Source organism: Rhynchophorus ferrugineus, unplaced genomic scaffold, assembly GCF_030347505.1.
Source record: "Rhynchophorus ferrugineus isolate W39M unplaced genomic scaffold, kcgeb_rfMv2 rfM1, whole genome shotgun sequence".
Taxonomy (NCBI): domain Eukaryota; kingdom Metazoa; phylum Arthropoda; class Insecta; order Coleoptera; family Curculionidae; genus Rhynchophorus; species Rhynchophorus ferrugineus.
Genome location: NW_027472580.1, coordinates 35,811,732 through 35,832,355, shown reverse-complemented (window position 1 = coordinate 35,832,355; position 20,624 = coordinate 35,811,732). Strand labels below are relative to the sequence as shown.

At 33.8% G+C, this 20,624-nt stretch overlaps 1 protein-coding gene across 3 annotated transcripts in view; it reads left to right on the top strand.

Moving 5' to 3' along the window:
• LOC143206769 (transducin-like enhancer protein 4) overlaps window positions 1–20,624 on the top strand; it is a 265,857-nt gene that overhangs the window by 155,578 nt on the left and 89,655 nt on the right. The window contains exon 1 of one of the 3 annotated variants that reach the window (XM_076419465.1): window positions 9,721–9,786. The exons of the other annotated variants lie outside the window; for them this stretch is intronic. The gene's annotated coding sequence lies outside the window, so the exon portion shown is untranslated. Of the gene's footprint in view, window positions 1–9,720; window positions 9,787–20,624 lie in introns of those variants that run through there. 3 annotated transcript variants of the gene reach the window in all.

Genomic DNA, 20,624 nt, shown 5'->3' with positions numbered 1-20,624 from the left:
AAAGAAAAAGCAACAACAAACTAGTAAGGTAAACACGACTAAACTTTACTTAAATTATGTTTTCTATTTACAATTCATTTTTACTTTTGAAGAGTTTGCTCGACGCAAACACGAGTCGCAGCAATTTGTTAAACAAATAGTATATACAGTTCTTATTACTTTGTCTTGTATAAACGTTAAACAAGTCAACTGACGTGTTAAAACAAATGATCAAACAGGATATGGACAGGAGGCGGTGCGATCGGTAAAAACATTACAGGTATTAGGGAGAGAGATTATGAGAGAATATTCGACCAGGCTATGGAGATTATTAAGATATATTTTTATATTCATTTATAAGAACTGTGAATTAGTTTCAAGGGTTTATTTTTAAATTCCCTATTCCTCGTTAATGGCTAATAATTGTACTTTCATTTTTCTAAATATTATTCACTGCTACCTTCTACTGTTTCTTATCTTTCTAATAGGTTTTGAATGAATATGGTTGCAGTTTAATGAGTAGGGTACGGACCGGACTACAGTTTAAAGTCGTTCCAATACGTTAGTATTTTTTAGAGATTATCCACTTATTAACACATAATTAGCATAAAGATTAATACCCTTTTGTCATGTTATAAGAGGACATTATTTTATAACTAGGGCACAATGAAAAATTTATGATATATATGGCATAGGCAGAACAGGTACATTCATGAAAGTAGATTAAATATAGTAGACCAGGAGAGATAACCCTATTCTTCAAATCATTTATCGTTATAAATATATATATCGATATATATATGGCGTTATCAGTCGTACATTTGATTTTGCAAGTCATCTAGTAAATTAAAAAGTTTTGTTTTAATCCCTACAACTTATATAGAATATAGATTAGCACACATTAACACATCATAACGCAGGTACGATCACCTCGATGAGGGAGTTTCAAGTATCGGGGACACAACGTGGACTCGAATGAAAGTGGAGGTGGCGGGGTATAAGGGCCACTCCACTTAATTTTCCAGGAGGGAATCGAGTTCAATAAAACCCGCAGCTGATAGGAATGTTGATTAGACGCCGAACAGAGATGAAAATATTGCAGGGATTTTCCCTGGAGTTTTTCCTCGAGGGGATGACGAGAGTGTATTAATATTTTATGCTTTTTTTTCATGGCGAGTCGATGTGAGGGGTGGGGGGAGGTTTAACATTACCGAAGTCGGCTGCCGATTTTTAAAGGCCTCGTCGATATTTAATAAGGGTTGATTTTCCGTTGCGGAGTTCTATTTAGGGAAGCGACGAAAAGCCAAATGGGTCTTCAGAGATAACCCGTTGCGGAGGGTTAAATTTTTATAGGTCGCAAAACAAACAAGCAATAAAGTGTATTTTAATAATACCTTAAGTAGACATCAAATATTTGTTTACATATTTTTGTATTTATATTATTTATATTTTTTATTCTTTCAGAGTATATGTAATAAGGTTTTGCTATAGAGCATTGTTTACTTACATTATTATTTTAGAATAATGAAGACCACACTTATCTACCGAGTATTCTTTTTATTGTGTATGTTTTCTAATGTTGTTCAGTCATTATAGTAATATATACCAAAATGGAAGTTGTTTATCACCTGTTGAAACATTTAAGCTCGTTTTAGTTTTAATATATTGTCACTAGCCGCTGCCGACTAACCTATAATTTGTTTTTAATCGACTTCGAAAAAGGAGGAGGTTCTATGTTCGGCTGTATATTTTTTTTAATGTCTGTTTGCCGGTTTCTCTGTCAATTGTGGATCAATTTTCTTAGTTGTTTTTTGTTTTTCGAAAGAGTGAACTTCGGAGGTGTTCCCATTCGAACCAAATCAGAATCTAATGTGGAAACGCTCAAATTTCAAATGTACGTAGAAGGTTTTCACATATTTTTTACCAAAAATAACTAGATATTTGTGTATATTGTTATTGTTGAGTTGATGTGATGGAAAATCGGAAGTCATTCGGTGCAAGAGCCATTTAGTTTAAGCACTAACTATCGTAGAAATATTGTAGTCAAGTGCTTCTATGGTGTAATTGTTAAAGCGTTTAGGTTCCAATCGGATGTCGCGAGTTCGATTCCAGGCGCGGACAATAATTTCTTGCTTTTCTAGTTTAGTTAGAACATTTATCAAATCACCTAGGCTAGGTGATTAGGACCCCGGGGCCTGATCTTCAATCATTCTTTCTTTATCCGTGTTTTTCCTCATATGAGCTGCACCTTTACTTGGCCTACACATTGTGATATTAAATAAAATTTATGCGCAATTTATTCGGTAAATCAGTCAGTCAAGTTCAGTCTAACACTAAAAAGAGAAAAATAAAATATTTTTAACAACAAATTGACCCGACTTCAAAAAGTAAATAAAAAACTCACTAAAAACTAGAAAATAATTAAAATTAGATTTTTAACACAAAAAAATACATTTTAAAATAAAATATGTACATAATAACCGCTGTAATAACCAAATAAAAATAAATAAAAATCTTATTTAACTTATCTACTACATGTAGTTTATATTCTGTTATATACACACAATTTAGCTTAACATCTACCTAAACCTATTTATGTATTTACAATATTATTTTAACTACTACCAACTGATTAGTTTGAAGTCGGTGCCGAGCCTAAACAATACAAAAATAATAATATAATTTTGTGGCATATGAACAAAACTAATCTAATTTGTTGCTTAGCACTGTTTGATTATTTTTTACTTCTTGGTGAATTCCTTATTTATTTTTGAAGTCGGTTAAATTTTTTTGTTAAAAATATTTTATAACCAATGTATTTCAGGAACTATTCATTATGCCAGGAATTAAATTGAAAACTTTTATAAATAATTTAGTGATATTTCTTAATTTTATTTATTATCCTAATTAATAAAATTCATTTTGTTTATTTGCCAATATTCTATATGCATGAAAAATACCAACAAGTCTAAAATAATTAGTAATTAGTTGTTGATATTTGAAAGATTAATATTATATTAATTTTGTTAAATAAAGTGAATTTTAGATTAACATGCAATCATGCATTAAAACGGAACTCTAAATAGAGCGTATCTATTCTTTTGCCTGCAACGCCAATAGATCCCGCTTTATCCTTCGCCATTCCGCCGGATCCAAATTGCGACGCTTCGCGCGCGGATTTGTTGCTTTTGTGCCGACGAAAAACAAATTAAGCCGCCAGTGCTGCATATTTTTCCATAAAATTGCACACCGGAGAGATATCTCCCGAAATGATAATGAAGTTTGAGATCGGTATTAGCCGGGCCCGCTCTACCGGTGATTCAAATCGTTCCGCGTCCCCAGGAATTATCAAAGTTTTACCGGGTCTTTTGTCATTCATGCGCCGCCTCGTCGCCTCTCCTCCCCGGCTTGGGATCGCGTTATTGGCAGTTAAAGAAAGAAAAAAGGAACGATTGTACAGGGTTCTTCTCAGGTGAAATTGGCAAATTCTGTAAATAGTGAACGTTTCCCACTCATTTTTAAAGGAAGCGAATAAACCCACGAAAGCTAATCACCCCTCCTATTTCTCCATAAATTGAAAACATTTAACAATCCCCACCATTCTTTTCACTAATTTTTAATGTAATTTCCACTGGAGAGGTTTATTTATCTACATTTTGATCAACACAAAATTTGGACCTACAGTAATATAAATTACCATAATGTCGCTCTGTGAATTATCCAAAAGTTTGGACGGATTCCTGACTTATGAGTAATTCTCATTAAATTATCCATTATGGCCAACATTCCCAAGATCACAAGTTATACATGACTTCACCACTTGAATGTAACAAAATCTATATATTATGTAGATGCGTTAAAATGCCATTTATTAATTTTAACGTCATTTGCTGTCCTCAATAACATTCTCTGAATGAAGTATGTTAAAGGAGAATATATTGCCATACTCACGAATCATAATACGTTGCAAACGTTGAGAAGGATATATTGTTCTAGCTCGAATGGAAGTTTTGGCATACTGAGTGTACTCACTAGACATAACGCCATCTGACCACTTATTATGACTTATCACTTATTCAAAGCAATGCAGCATAATTTAGCTAACACACGTTTTTATATGATATGCTAAAAAGTGCGAAAATATTTTAAATTTTTTTTAACTATTCTTAGTGGCTCCACAATCTATCCAATAGGCAATTTCTTATATTTATATTATATATACATGGCATGTAGAAAATCACTTAATTACGTAATCTCCTGTATATAATACTATCTTAATTAATTATTCTACAATCTATATATATCCAAAAATCAGATCAGATGGTCTTAAACCTTTCAGTCTACGCACTTCACTATCACGTCGCATATTTAGCTGATTAGCGAGTACATTGGATTGCACTGACAACTCTTTCGAAGTACTTCACACAAACACGTTGATTTACACTCGTTATGGTTTCTAGCGAAATATCGCGTTGTATCACTTCATTTGAAACATAGTATGGAGCATCAACAATGGCACGCAACACTTTATTTTGGAACCGGAAGATTTGCCGTCGGAACCCCGTATGACCAAATAGGCTTGAGTATAGACTAATACGGCAATACCTTGTTATCTAATGATAACTTGGATTTGCGCCCGATGAGTCAGTACATTTGATATACTTTAGGTCCAAGGTGTTTTCGTTTGACGAGTATGTGCTTCTTCCAGGGTAGGCGTTGATCTAAATGCAGAGTTGACAATGATTGATATTCACTGGTGGACATGTTCTTCTACGCAGGGTAAAGATTATATGGGTGAATTTTGTTTCTTTGGCTTTATGTTCCATGTCTTCAACCATAGTTGTATTTACTCCAGAATGCGAAAATTTTGATATTTTTTATCACTGCCAAACCAATATTGTTCTTTTGACAGAGTATTGCCATGTTTCCAGAAATATGATAAAAAGTTGTAAAAACTATGGAAAATTTTATTAATAAATATTACACCAACTTTTCTCAATAAATTCTGTGAAAGGGCAAAAGTGAGTACGTGCTAATATATTAGGCCTTGGGAAAACTTTGTGGCAATTTCTCCAATAGTATCATCTGAGGTATACTTGTTCCGGTGTCGAGAAATTGTCGGTAATAATTGGTTATATTTAATTTAAATAATTTTTTACCCAATTTTACACTAAGAAATCTAGTAAAACTTTATTCCAGACAGATGCCGAAAACAAATTATTTATTACATTGTTCTAGTCGTTACTGACTAACCTACAATTTGTCTTTACAATGACTTAATTCTAGTTATGTATCTAGGAGAACTCATCGCCCCTATTTTAGTATGGTGTAATAATGTTTATGTATTGATACTGCTGATTTTCTGTTAAATGCTCCGCAGTACGCTACACAAGATGAAGTGATTTGATCCTTTTGAACCTGTGTCCTGTTCTGGTGTGTTATCCAATAGTTGTATTACTTGATACACGATATTGACATTACGATATTGACATGACAATAGGGTCTCTCCTCATGCCTCCTTGCAATTCTCTTGATTTCCTGAGTAGAAGTTGGTATCTGGAAGTCTCGGTGTAAGCAATTAGTTCTGTGGTATCTAGGCGCACCTAAAATCCTTCTTAGGTCTTAGTAGTAGGACCCGTAATTGAATTCCGTATGTCCATAGAGGTTTCAATACTTGCTTGTATAGTAGTAATTTATTATGTACCGATAACTGTGATTTTTCTCCAACCAATCAATACATTCTCCTATATTTTAATTCCTGTTCTTTCATTTTCTTTGTAACAAATATATTCCAGAGAACTTTTGCTTCAAGATTCAGTCCGACTTACCTAACGTTATCGCTATATGGAATGATATTATTAATTGTTGTTGGGGCTTGTCGGTTTCGATAATTTGCATTCTGCAGTCTTGGATCTTTTGCGTGGAAAAGTAGGGTTGGATTGAATCGATATTAGTAAAAATAACTATCGATATTTTTTGTTCGTCAATATATCATATGTTTTTTAAAATATCGAAGTCGAAATATTGATACTAGGATTAATTGAACGCACCGGAAACAAAATATTAGCTTTGAAAAAAAAACCTTAATTAGATTTACGCTAGTCTTGGTAATCGGGATATTATTTGACGTTTTCCCGGGGAATAAATCGAGTGGCAAACGCAGAGGGAAATAATCGATACGTGTGCCGACGCTAATGAAAACTAAATGAAAAGCGCATATTACATGCAAATTACCGGCCCCGCATCGACCGTGTCTTTCGATAGAAACACAAATTGGGTCGTGTCTCTCGACGCCTCTCGCGCTTCCCCCCTTTCGTCTCGTCATCGCCATTAAATTGAAAATTTACCACCCGCTTTTTTTCCGAAATTGTTTCCGATTTGTTATAATTTCCCCTCGTCGCTATTTTTCGTTATTAATTCCGATTCAGTTTAAAATTAATTAATCATGTTACAGAATTATATAATTGATTGAAAAATGCTTAGTTCCGGATAATTATTTAATATGAGGGCATTTTTCAATATGAAGTCATCAAAAAAGTTATTGTACAGAGTAACTGCGGCTATTGAAAAAGCGTTTTTGAGAAAAAGAAGTACTGCCCTGCAAAATTCCTGGATGTCTCACAAGCCTTTGACCGGGTCAAAAGTTTGGCATTTGGGATGAATCTGTAAGATGAGCAAATTGTTACCGCGTAACTATTGTCAACTGCTGAAGTCATATCTTTTCGAAAGAAAATTTAGGGTATCGCACGAAATGGCGTTCTCGACATTTAAAACTATTTCGGCTGGAGTTCTACAAGGTAGCGTCTTAGGACCTCTCCTATATCTGCTCTACACTGCGGACATTCCAACAACAAAAGAAACACTACTTGGAACCTTTGCAGACGACAAAATTATTATGGCAAACGGCATATCTCTGCCTAGAGCAGTAGAAAAAGTACAAGTGGCAGTCAACAAAATATACAAATGGACGAAAGATTGAAAAATTTAACTTAACAGGTTCAAATCTGTCCACGTTAATTTTACATCGCGAAATAATAAAAACTTAATTATATCACTCAATGGATGCCCGATTCCTCAAGCAGAATCAGCTAAATAGCTCGGAATCCATCTTGACGGTAGATTAAATTGGAAACATCATGTTAGACAAAAAGCGAAACACTTTAGAACTGTACTGGTTAGTCGGAAGATACTCTCAACTTGATCTAAAATCAGAGAGGTTGATTTATATGACAATTATAAAGCCAATTTGTCAACTAGTCATCCAACGCGGCCAAAACAAGGTTTTTCGATTGATTACCAATGCTTATCGCTACATAACCAACAAAAAATTGCACGATGACCTGGAAATGGATTTGTGAAGTTATCCAATATTTCGCCTTGAAACACGAAAGAAGATTACTAAATCATACTAACATGGAAGCAATACAAATGCTAGATAGCGCGCAGGATGTCGGAAGATTGAAGAGAGTCAAACCATATGAACTTATATAAAATGTATAAATGTTAGTGTAAACTATAGCTATAAGTTATAATTTTATAATTGAGAAATACATATTGATGTATTTTCTTGCACTCGTCTTGCTTGTGAATTAATCCAAGTACAAATGAAAAGTAGTAATAAATTAATTTATAATTAAGATTGTACTAAGCGTATCTAATAAATATGTTTTAAAAAAAAGTTATCGCAATCAAATTGACCTCCAATCAATTAAACCAACAGCCTTCATAAGGGACATGATGACTGATTTTAATAAACTGCTTCTTGACAATTCTACGTATTTACTCTACCCTATGTAAATGTTATTTTCGAAAGAAAACTTCATGTTTTAAATAAGGTAATTTAAAAAAATACGCCAAAACTTTTCAAATTTATTGCTGATTTTTAGTTCTTTTGGTTGCACTTAACAGTCGAAAAGTGAAGTTGGTTTGTTGACTTCAAACGTGGTCGTAGAGACACCAATGATGCAGAACGCAGTGGACGCCCAAATGAGGTGGTAACAACAGAGAATATAAAAAATCAGTAATATCGTTTTGAGTGATCGAAAAGTGAAGTTGTGCAAGTTAGCTAACATCGTGAAGATATGAAAAGAACGTGTTGGTTTGAATGAATGAGCATTTGACTCTGCGGTGTTTAGCCATGTTTAATCAAACCGGAATTTTGGCGTCGACATGTGACAATGAAAACGACATCTGAGTGGACAGCAACTGGTGACAGGCATATTTTGAGACAAAAAATAAATCGTAAATCGTTCTACAAAAGTGGTTTTGTTAGAACTGAATGTTAGAGCGGCGCTGGAGTTATTGTGTAGCTCTTGATGGAGATTATGTCCATGAATAAAGCTAATTTTGAACAAAAACCGTGTTTTCTTTGTTACACCCGGGACTTTTCAGTCCATGTATTAATTATGCATTCTAATGCGTAACGATGATATGAGACTTCCTAATCTAATTTTACATTGGTAAAAACTCTGAAAAGGTTATGTATTCCCACACGGAGGAAGAAAAAATTAAATATATGTGATCAAATCTTGAAAGGCTAATATCAGCAGATTGCTAACTTTATAACGTTTTCTAACGTTTCTTATAAACGTAATGTCGAGGTAAACAATACTGTTGAGAACATTTGAGGTTAGGTTTTATTTGTTTCGTTTAATGTGTATGTGAGAAGTGGGCTGGTAGTTTTTATAATAACTGGATTCAAAAATGGTTTATTAGAGAAGCCAGTTCAGAAGCTTAATTAATTCTCATTGGATTAGGACTTTTCCTTCTTCCTCTGGCCACATTCGTCTCAAGACTGTCCTCATTTTGCGGCCACTTGACAAGTTATTAGAAGGGTTGCATCCCCATATTTCTTGGAATATGCAAAGGAGGTTTCATCCCAACTACTTGCTGCAATAAGGGACGTATGCTGCTCGGCATGAAGTCAGCGTATATTCCTGATCTATATAAGATTTGAATGTCAACTAGACAAATACTCATCTAAGTAAAATTACTTTTAATTTGGTCAAATTTATTTCATTATTAACCTACATAATTGCCAATTGGTCATAATTTAACGAAAACCTCAAAAAGTTAGATTTCGCATATTAAATAACAATAACGATAATGACTATTGTGGAAGTGACGTATGCGTCGAACTGCTAACAACACAATCGAGTGTTTTCTACTATTACATTCAAAATTTCCATATCCATTTTGATTCGACGAGCATCAGCCAGAATCAGTCGCTTTTTTCCGCTAGCGCCGTGAAAAATGCGACCGAAACAAAAAAAATTAAACAAACGACAAGCGGAATATTTTCCGCGAGCGAAGCGTAACGGCATTTTTATTACGATTGGTGATATTAACCGATTTTGGGGGATTTTAATCGGCGACATGCCGTGATATAGTACGAGTTTTACCGGCCAATATTTGCCTTTTTGCAAAAAAGCGGACACGCGGCTGGAAAAACACTAAAAATATCTCCTGGTCAGGGCATTTTTTATCCGAGCAGAGGACGGTTAGAAAACAATCAATCTGCTAAAAACGAAATTGCACGCGAACGCGTACTCATTTCGACAACTTCATTATCGTTTCACCAGAAAGGATAATATTTCGTCAAAAGCCATTACATTTATCAAAAACCACACACAACTTATAATAAAACAGATAAAAGTGTTTACAGTAGCTTCAGATATATGTTACTAAATATGGCAAATATATATTTAATCATTAGTTATTTTCGTCGATAACAAGTCATATTATATTCATTGTTTTTAATCGATAGCCTACCATGATGCTTGACGATAATAATTAGATAAACATTTTGTAAGTATCGTATTAAATGTGATAATTAAGTGAACTAGTTTAAGTAATTTTTAAGTAATAACGTTTGTTTACATGTCTGTAGATGACTAATATTAAATTTTTTTAAAAACGATGATGCCCATGATAAGATATTTTCACTAAATCATTCGTTTTATTAGAATAGTAAAATATGTAATGATATATTTAGAAAAATTTAATCTACTAAAAAGAAATTCAATATTTTAACACTAATTTGAAAGCTTTATTTAACATACTGAGAATGCTCAATATGGTCACTTAGTGTTTCGAATCAGGTGGAAGGCGGAATCGCTATTAATGTTGTGGCTTGGCGTTGTTTTTGCTAGTGAAACACAATTCCGTCCAGGTGGCTAAAGTTGGCAACTTCCAGGCAATTTCTTCCTTTAGACAATCCAATTATTTACGGTATAGTAGCGTTGGGAACTATCCACCGAAAACAATCGATAGTCGCAAACCAGTCGTACTAGTCGATAGTCAAAAAAGTAGTCGATCGAAAATAGTAATTGCTATTACAGTCAAATGTACGTTTCGATTTTTTGTCTATTCATGACAACTGACGGATTTGTACGATGTGCGTTTTTTCGCATATGTATGTTTTTTCGCGTATTGATTTTAAGAAATGACGGAGATGAATGGTTGATTCTCTCTGCTGCATAGATGTTTATTTTAAGGAATTTTAAATTGGCAAGTAGCAATCTGAAAAAGGAATGGATTAATGATTTCAAATAAGTTTCATCGTATTTTAATATTTGGAAAGTACCAATGACATAATATAATAATTTCTATTTTATTTCAACGTGTGACTTAAGTAAGACGTATTCCTATATCGTATCGTATCCTAAGGTGTACGTATTCCTTCTCGAACTTTCTTTGGGAAAGAAAAAGAAAGTTAATTGCTGGATTATATTATGAAAGGACAATTTTATTTTGAGAGATGTAAAACTATTTTTATATTTTATATATTTGATTTGACTGTAAAGAGAAATGGAATAATGGCCCCTAAATACTTGTATCGTATTTTCTCAAACAATCTTTATCAGCTATTTAATTGCCGCACACTTTGTAAATAAAATAATGATTTTATTAGTATTGTTATTCGTTGAAATTTTAATGAAAGTGTGGCGACCGCCACGACCCTTTAGGCCACCACTAATTCACCATCAACAACTACAAACGTTGGCAACGCCGGTGGATTGGTACCATGCAGTTCGAGGGTATAAAAGACCATCACGACGACCTCTCGCTCTCTTTTCTTTTCTCCGTCCCCTTGTAACAGTACCACTTCCACAGCGCTACCGTACTTCCTCTACCTAACCTAATATCCTGTCAATTCTCCCATCGACCATATGTATTAATCGTAAGTTAAAATAAACAACTTTGATTCAACCAAATCAAAGTGTTTTTAGTTCCCGTGCAAATTCCTTCCAAAATAGTAGTGAGTGTTCTGATAAATAATCGCAGCGGCAGCCACACATTTCGATCGATTGACCGACACGACGAACATTCCTACAAAAGAAATTTAAACACTCAAAAGATTTGAACAAACATCGAGAGACTTCGATCGAACAAGTCAATTAAAAAAAGACAAACGAAAAAAAATTTAATGTTGTCCTTTTTACCTTATTACATTAATAAATAATGTTGAAAAATAGAGTTCTTAATTGCTGTTATGTTAATGTGCGTTGTCATTTACAATTATATTACAAAACATAAATCTATATTTTTACATATAAAGCGTAACATCGACACATTATTTTCAAGGTCACGATTAGGACGACAAAACCAGAACATTAAACATTAGTCATAAATGAACTAGTTACGGCTGAAACTAGTCAAGCCCAAAAATAGTGACTGAATCAGCCGATAGTATAAAGTAGTCAATTGTTAACCAGCCTATAGTTCCTAACGCTACAGTACAGATTCGATTTAAGGTTTTAGCCGTAGTAGGGTCATGGTTTATGGTTCCTTGCCAATCTCATCAACACCTTCTTGGCCGTGAATCCTGGATTTTCCATGTTTGCGCCAGTTTACCTTATCTTACCTACGACAGTTTTCGCTTGATGTGGTGTGGGCCACTTTATATTAAAATATTTAAAGAGAAAGAGAAAGAAATTTGATGTATGTTTTCGTCGGTTTTTCAACATGTTGTCGAGCGTTGTCATGCTGAAAAAGAACGCTGTTGTGTTCTTGTTCATGCGGTTTCTCGCGCACTGCTCTGCTCAAGCGTATGTTATCAATTTTACTCGATATAGATCCTCATTGATGGTTTCATTAGGTTTTCGATCACACCAAGTACAAAGCATTCGTTTGGAGCCATGGATATTCGGATTTGCCGTCGATGTTGATCTTCATGTTTTTTTTTCAAAAACATGGACGATTTCGACGATTATAGTATGATGTAAAAAACTTTTCTGATTTTGCTGTTGAGACAGCATTTCACACACAACCAAACGCCTGTCAATGTATTTTGACATCAATTTATAAAGCATAAAATTCCCAACCTTTTGGATCACCCCCATGTTCTTCAAGCAACTGGATATAGTTTCTTGTGTTACTCATCATCAAGTAATGCTTTCAAATCCTCGTCATGAAATTTGTTTCGCTGTCCAGAAAGCTCTTTGTGTTCGGTGTCAAAATCATGTTCTTGACTGTGACTGTGATTGACGGTGTTTATTTGTTCGAACACTCAGTTATATTATGTCGCAGAATTTGAACGGGAACAGAAAACACCGATCGATAGTGTATTTCGATGTTAAAGACTACATGTCGTTGATGGGAAGAGGGATAGGATATTAGGTTAACTCAAGGTTATACGGAAGTGTTAAGAAATTAAATTGTGAAGAAGAGAGAGAGAGAGAGAGTGACGTTGTACTGGTCTTACCCAGAACCGCATGGTACTAATTCTCTAGTGTTGCTAACCTTAGAATATATATATATATATATATATATATATATATATATATATATATATAAACATCTAATTAAAAAACTCTAATTACATACTTTGCACCTTGAATTATCTCGAATAAGCCACATCATCCATTATCGGACGTCTGCCATCGACATCCCTTCGCTTATATCTATCTCCCTCATCGAATTGAACCGTCTCCCTCCCTCTAACAGACGAGAGAAGATAAACGTTAATTTTCCCCTTCGAAACGGTCGCTAGTCGTCCGACAACAAAACGAAACAAAATCCGAAGCCGAAGTTAACGAGACCCCAGCGCTCCGCCAGACTATCAATTAAGACATCCACACTTCCGAGCCACTTTAAATAACAAATAACAGACAGCGCTAATTCGTAAGGCGAACGTAGCCAGTTTCAAAGCAGGAGACGGAAGCGGCGGCGCGCTCGCAGGAAGGAAGGAGGACGGTGTGTGAGGACCGGGAGGAGTTTCAAGACCTCCTTGATTCAATTAAGAGTTTTTTTATCGGGTCTCTTCCCCCTTCATCATCTTCCAATTCGAGATCTTATTAAATATATACCACGTAAGCCTTGAAATTATTTTTTCAATCATTTTTGTCTTTATAAAAATGGGGAATTTGTTTTTTAACGTTTACATACTAACTTTAATCATTCCAATGATATTTTAAAATAAATTTGTTAAAATATTACTGGTTTTTAAAAGATTCAAAAATTGAGTCAAAAAAAATTCAACTGGTGTCATGTTTCTGCAGATTGTTTATTAAGTGATAAAAATAAATAAATGGAATTTCAATGATGTCTGGGAGAGGGGAAACATAGTGATTATTTCTCATAGTCTTTCTCATACTACAATGCGAAAACTGTAATAATTTATAAAGCTAATAATAATAGTAATAATAATTATACACGGCTAGCTAAATATTACAGTAATTAACTTCTTGGCTAAGAAGAATTAATTAGAGTACTCTGTGAATATCTGATGTAAATTGAGAAAATTAAAAATAATTTGGACATAAAATATTTTCATATCCAAATTTTTAGGTGACAGATTTATTGTTTTAACATGTTCCTTCGATATCTTTAGTGTACCTTATATTGTGTAATATTTATATACAAATACTCCAGTGGTTACGAGCCACTAACCAGAATGATAAAAATAAGAAAACCAGCATTTGTTTAAAAAATATTGGTATATCTACCATACCAATACAAAGTACCATACCGACACAACTATAATTCACTATCTCATGATTGAATTGTATCATATAAATCAATAAACTTACCCAGCAACCTTTCATATTTTATAGGATGCTATGTTGTTTATTGTCACAATGAGCATAGTGACTAATTTTAAACTGCTATTTCTAAATAAATGATTAGAGAGCAAAATAATTTGAGTTACTTAAGTCGTATTGACACTTTATTTTAATATTTTTTTGTTGTAGTTATGCATTTTAATGCGAATTGATAGTGTGCTATTCCTCAATGTAACATAGTTGATAAAAACTCTAAACAAAAAAAGTTACATCATCAATTTTTGTGTGTTAACAATAGTCTTGTTAAATACATTGGCATCTGCATCTGAAGTAAAATTTAACTAGGTTTGCCATCTATACAATATTAATATCTTTTAGAAATTATGAGACACTTAATTTCGATAACACTACTCTCATATTTCCTAACTGGCTATCGTGCTATCATTGTGAGAGTACTTATAGCCTGTGTTTATTAATTTTGATATGTTATACTGATAGTATTTAATATTTGATTTTCTTCAATATCCTATCAAATTTCATATTTAGTGTGTCTGATATGCACTTGTATTATCAGTTTCATAAGAGCTTTATTATTGTTATTAAAATTATTATTTATTAACATCATTTATACCCAGTATGGACAACTCGATTCTAGGGAAGTTCGAGTTATTTGCCTTGAAAAATCCTTATAACACTAAACCAATTTTAAAACTGATATATAAGATAAATAATTCAAATAAAATCGAAGCCCTACAAAAAGTTCAGATTTACATAAACGAAGGAATGGAGAAATGATGGTTAGAACATTTTTAGATGACATTAATGTTTCATAACAGTTCTTGATTGGTGTTTGATTCCTAACAATATCTTAGTAATCGTACTTATAATTTAAAAATAAATATTTATTTAGAATATTTCTATCTTATATTATTATTGTAAATTAAAATTTTTGTGATTATTTATTATATCATTATGCCCATTGAAAAATTCGCTAAATTCGTAACTCTCTAATTACACCAGCCTACAACATTTTTGCTCATGGGGCATGTGTCCCTAAATTGTTGTCTTTATACCTATAAATAAGATTAAGATCAAGAAATAGTTAAGAAATAGTATGAAATGTATATTTAAAAATGTTTTATAATATAACGAATTTCCATTTATGATATATTTGTGTTAAAATAGAGTTCAACAGAAGTTTCTCTTTTTAACCCTCAAATATAATCCCTCCTCATGCTTTCACTCTACAGGAAATCCATTCGAACATAAGAATCAAGTATATCACATTGTTTTAACCGTGATGTTAATAACGATGCTTTATTTTTTGGAAGATTTAAGTCTTTTATTAAGTCATTGAGAGTTGACGAGGTATGGTATTTTTCGTTCGGATACAAATGAATTATGCGATGGAGAGTAGTTGATTTTCCAATACAGGAGCCGCAGGTACAGGTTTTTTTCTTTATGGGGTATTGTAACGGATGTCGATGGTAGATTAGGATAAGATGATTTATTTGAATTGTTACCTTTAAGTGGATTTACAATGCAAAAATAACAGTCTGTGTGATGGTCACTTGGTTCCCTCCAATTCTTGGCCATACAAACTTCATTGATATTTTTTCACCTCTTCCATAGGTTCCATACAATTAAAAAAAGAAAATCAACTGACATGCCAGAACATACCTGCAAGACGACTTACAAGTCTCGTTTACAAAATCTCTAAGCCATTTTGAACTGGCAAAAAATACGTAAAACACGTTATGCCTCTGTAATACGTAAATACAGTCTATTGTGCACATATTAGCGACGCTAGAAACACTACCCCCCGCCCTGTTACGTTTTTTCGACGTATATACCAGACCAGCGTTATCACAATATCAGAAAATGTATATTTTTCAAATTAGTTATCTTTCGTACCGTATAATTTCTACAAATTGATTTACTACCATTTCTCGTTATTTAAATTAGATTTATTAAAATCAACTTAACGGAATTTCGACTTGCAACTATGCAAATTATACGACGCTTTGCGACGACTATGAGAATTGAAATTGAGTAAAAAACCTGGAAATTTGATTACAAACCTCTCTCTGTGTACACGCATTACCAAATATTGGATGTTACGACGTTTTGTTGCTGTTTGACAAACAAAAATTAAGCAATATTTGCCGGGGAACGACGCGTTGACTCGCTAATTAAACTTTTCGTCACAGCTCAAACAGAGACGATAAGGAAGGGGGACCGGTTTATCTTCGACATAAATCAAGACGATTTACAGGTACCCGGATCGTAACGTTTAAGGAAACGCTTTTTGTTTGTTGTTGGCGTTCGGTTTAATCGAAAGTACAAATAAACCGACGTACAAATCCATTCAATCCTCTTATGTTTCAAGACTCCATATTGAAATTTTAACTGCGTACGAGGACATATCGGAAGATAAATATTGTCGAAAAATTTAGGGAACCAACAGATGTTTTCTTGTGTTGAGTATTTGGCATACTACTGTAATCAAAAACTAGTAGGACTTTTAAGATTAAGCCCAAACAGATTATATATTTTTCGAAATTTATTTAGACCCATTTAAGGCAATCGTCCTTAAACATTAGGTGCTTGCCTATACGCTGAGCATATTTTCATTTCAAAAAGGCATTTATTGAGAAAAATTTGCACAATATATATCAATAAAAATATTTTTTATCATTTTCAATTTGACAGTTCATCGATTCCTTTTCATATTTCTTCAGCATTTTGAAATACCCTACTAGCCAAGCTCTGCTGCATCGATCTGAACAAATGGCATTCCGAAAGAACTATGAATCCCTTTATGAATCCGGTTCGAAATGGCATTTTCAGTCAATTCATATGGTAACCATTTTTGCTTGTTTTAGACATTTTCCATCGCATGTAAATGTGTGAAAACAGCTAATTCATTAACATCTAAGCTACCAGTAGTTTCTGTGAGAGCTTTTTCAGCAAATCTTGCAATTCATTGTCTTCGAAGATGTTTGATTTCCCAGACTGTTCTTTGCGATTGACTCATAACATCAACACTATATAATTGAAAATTAAAACAGAAATAGGATATGACAAAGCAATGTCTCTAAGTTTTTAACAGTGTTTGGTCGGTTCTGGCAGCAGATTTTTTAAAATGGAACAATAAATGTCGAATGTCGAACATTCGATTTTGGGAGTTTCATGATTATGTTATCTATATACAAGGAATAACATAATAATGCTAACTGAAAAAATGTTATTTTATGTAGACAAATATCAAAGGCATCGAATTTAACAGTTGAATTAGGTTGTTTACATTGATACCTACCGCTAAATACCAATAGATATCGCTTACTAAAAATGCATGCACATAATACAACACGTTATACCAACGTTTTTTTCAAGTCGTCTAAACATTTGAGCAATTTTCGTCAAAACAAAATTAAATGATAATCGTGTGAGGAAATGGCTAGATATGGTGAATGCGCTAGAATAATTCATTCCGTGCTATTTTTTTAGTAATGATGCGCCTACTTCTCCAAGATTTGGGATAAACATCTCAGTTTTTAATTTTACTAATTTTTAATCAGATTATATCTTGCAATTATAATTTTTTAATCAATTTTGGACGGTAGGGTAGGACTGAAGTCTGGCTAGCACACTTTCTAAGGTAAAAAGGTTTTTTTTAGGTTCAATAGATTCTACCGCTTTAATGATAATCTATAAACAAAACTTATACTAAACTATATAAACAAAATTTTATACTTTAAATACAAAACCTTATGTTGGTTGAGTATAATGTCAAGATAACAATTAGCACAAAAGTTCTTCATTTATCATCTCTACTTATAAGGATGTTCTGTATTTCCAGTACTATAATCAAAATTTAAAAAATATTAGGCCATAAACCGCAACAGGACGAATTCGAAACTTAGGAAACAGGGGGTTCGAAGGTTTTTTGCTATTGAAAATAACCCTTTAAGAATTTAAAAAAAAAATTAAAAAAAAACAATTAGGAAATTAAATTTATTCCAACCAATACAAGGACATAACATATGCAAATGTTTATATCACACTAAAAAATATTTAATTTATATATATTCTATTAATAACTACCCAAAAATGTAAAATATTAAATAAAACGTCGAATTTTCATTTTTTTATATATTAAAATCTCCTTTTTACCAACGAAGGTTTATCTGGATGGGACCTATAGTTTAACGTGGACCCGAACCACGGTCCTCGGCATTAAGCCTACGAACTGGCAAGTAACCTACTTTAGAAATCATCCCAGAAGACATCCGGTCTTACCCAGCATGGTTACTGGCGTGACTGGGATCATTTTCCTTGTCGGATTTTACACCCTTGCCTAAGGACATTCACAAATGTTAAACAATTACTAACATAAATTTACGACCATGTCCCATAAGGATTCGAACCCGCGACTATCCCAACAGTAGGAGGACCATCCTGTCACTTCAACCAAGCCGGCGAATTTTCGTTTTTGAACAACATTTGTTGTTTTCGTAAATTTTTACACACTAGTTGCGTTTGGTTCGGTATAACCCAAAATTATATTATTTATAAACCATTTGTTTACTTATTTGTATTTAGGCCTCACCAAATAAGTATTTCAATGATAAAATTAACACCATTATATTTTCAACTACTTGCTTATCTACTACTACTAATTTATCTCGTCAGAAATGTTGACACCACAAATTATTTATTTTCAGTTGAAGTACCGATTACAGGATACAATTTTGATTAGATTAAAATAGCCGTAGAACTGCTTTACTGGTATTTTATTTTAATTTGTTGTGAATTGACAAAAGTTAGTGTCCAAGCAACCTCTTTAACTAAATAGTTAAAAAATCGCGTTCATTTATAACGTTAATAACTGTACGTGCCAAAAACTTCTACTACCGTATTAAAATACAATGTCCCAATACTTTTTAGGCATAACGTAAATGAGATATGTATTTTTTGTTCGTTTAACTAATACACCTCCATATTGAATGGATATCGTAGCGCTCAACAAGAAGTTATATTTTTTATAGGGTGATCGGAGACAGGCGGCGTTAGGACCGAAATACAAAAGGGGGCCACTCGACCAGACAGTTTTTCAGGCGTCGAGTCGCATCGTGACGGAGAGATTTGATGGGGACGACCGATCCGTCCTCGCTGGGGCATTATTTAAAATTCTCACTCCGGATGAAAGCTTGCAAATTGATTTCTTTGGCAGCGCCCCGACCGACGGTTACTCCCGCCGTCCCCTTCTGCCCAGTCAGTTGGCGGTGTCGGTCGTGATAGATTTCATTATAATTACATTTTTCTGGGGCCGAACCGTTCGTACGGGCCGTTTAATTAAGTTTGAAAAAAGGGAGAAGTCCGGGAACCAGGACCGTATTAGGAATGTTTGAGCAATTAATATTCGGCTTGATTACTCGCCGGGTGTTCATTCGATACATCGAATCGAATAGTTTTTTAACGATCAGATAGTAGTTCATATATAGAAAGAGGAAATGAGTAAAAAGTAAAAAAGCTGCAATGCAAATTAAAACTTCTACGAATTTTGGTTTGTGCAAGCAAGATAGTCAAGAGCCATCAGACTAGGTGGACAGGCTTAAATAGGTGGGAAAGAGATCTTTCGGATTGCGGGATTGTAAAGTTATAGTATACTGGTTTAGTTTCTACCTCGTCAGCTTTAGAAACAAACATTTTAAACAATAATTGAGATGTTGTGAACAGAAGTTGTTGCTATCGACCTTAATAAAATTCGAAATTTAAAGCACATAATGCTGGACCTATTCTAAGCCCTATATTATCATTATTGAACAACCAGTATTATAAATAAATATAGGAAGAAATAAAATCACAAATTATAACAATCTTTACCTATATAATTCTTCTGTCCCTACGGTTGGGTCGATTTTGATGAAATTTTTTGTGTCTGTTTATGTTGATTCGAAAATAGTTTCGGCTCAAAACGCTACGATAGGGTTTCGAAGTTTTCAAAATTGTAATAATTTCAATTTGTGTCTTTTTTATACAAAGTGTCCAGATTAAATAAATGAAAAAATATGGAACACACGACAATCAAAATAAAACCGATCGAGTTATTTATTCAGCATTTTCGCGCGTTACTTCTTCGAAATGAGGAGAATGTGGGCGGAAGGGAGTTGTAACGGGGGTCGGGGTGCCCCGTTCTCTTTTCCCGGCACCGCCGCCCGGCCATTTTCAATTTCCGCTCGAAAAATCCGGGCCGAATTTTTCACTCACCGGCGCCGCCAAAGCCCCGAGTTAAACGACGCGTTACATTTTTAAACTTCTTCCGCAACGACTTTTATCTCTCCGCCATTCGCTAATATTTATCTTCATTATTCTTCTGCCGTTCGGCGCAGCCCCTGCTCGCCCTGCTGGAAGTTATAAATTATTTATAATAGGTGCGGTAGAGAGAACGGCTGGGGGGAGGGTGGCGAACCGCGCGGGTCGGAGGCGTTGAGGTCGAAAGAGATTAATATATGCGTTCAAAAAGTGATGTGAAAGAGGCAACACCACTGAATTGTTTACAAAATATATGTCACTGATAAGCAAAATATTCAAATATATAGCTTGATGTTTTTTCATTAATATAATGAACTAAAT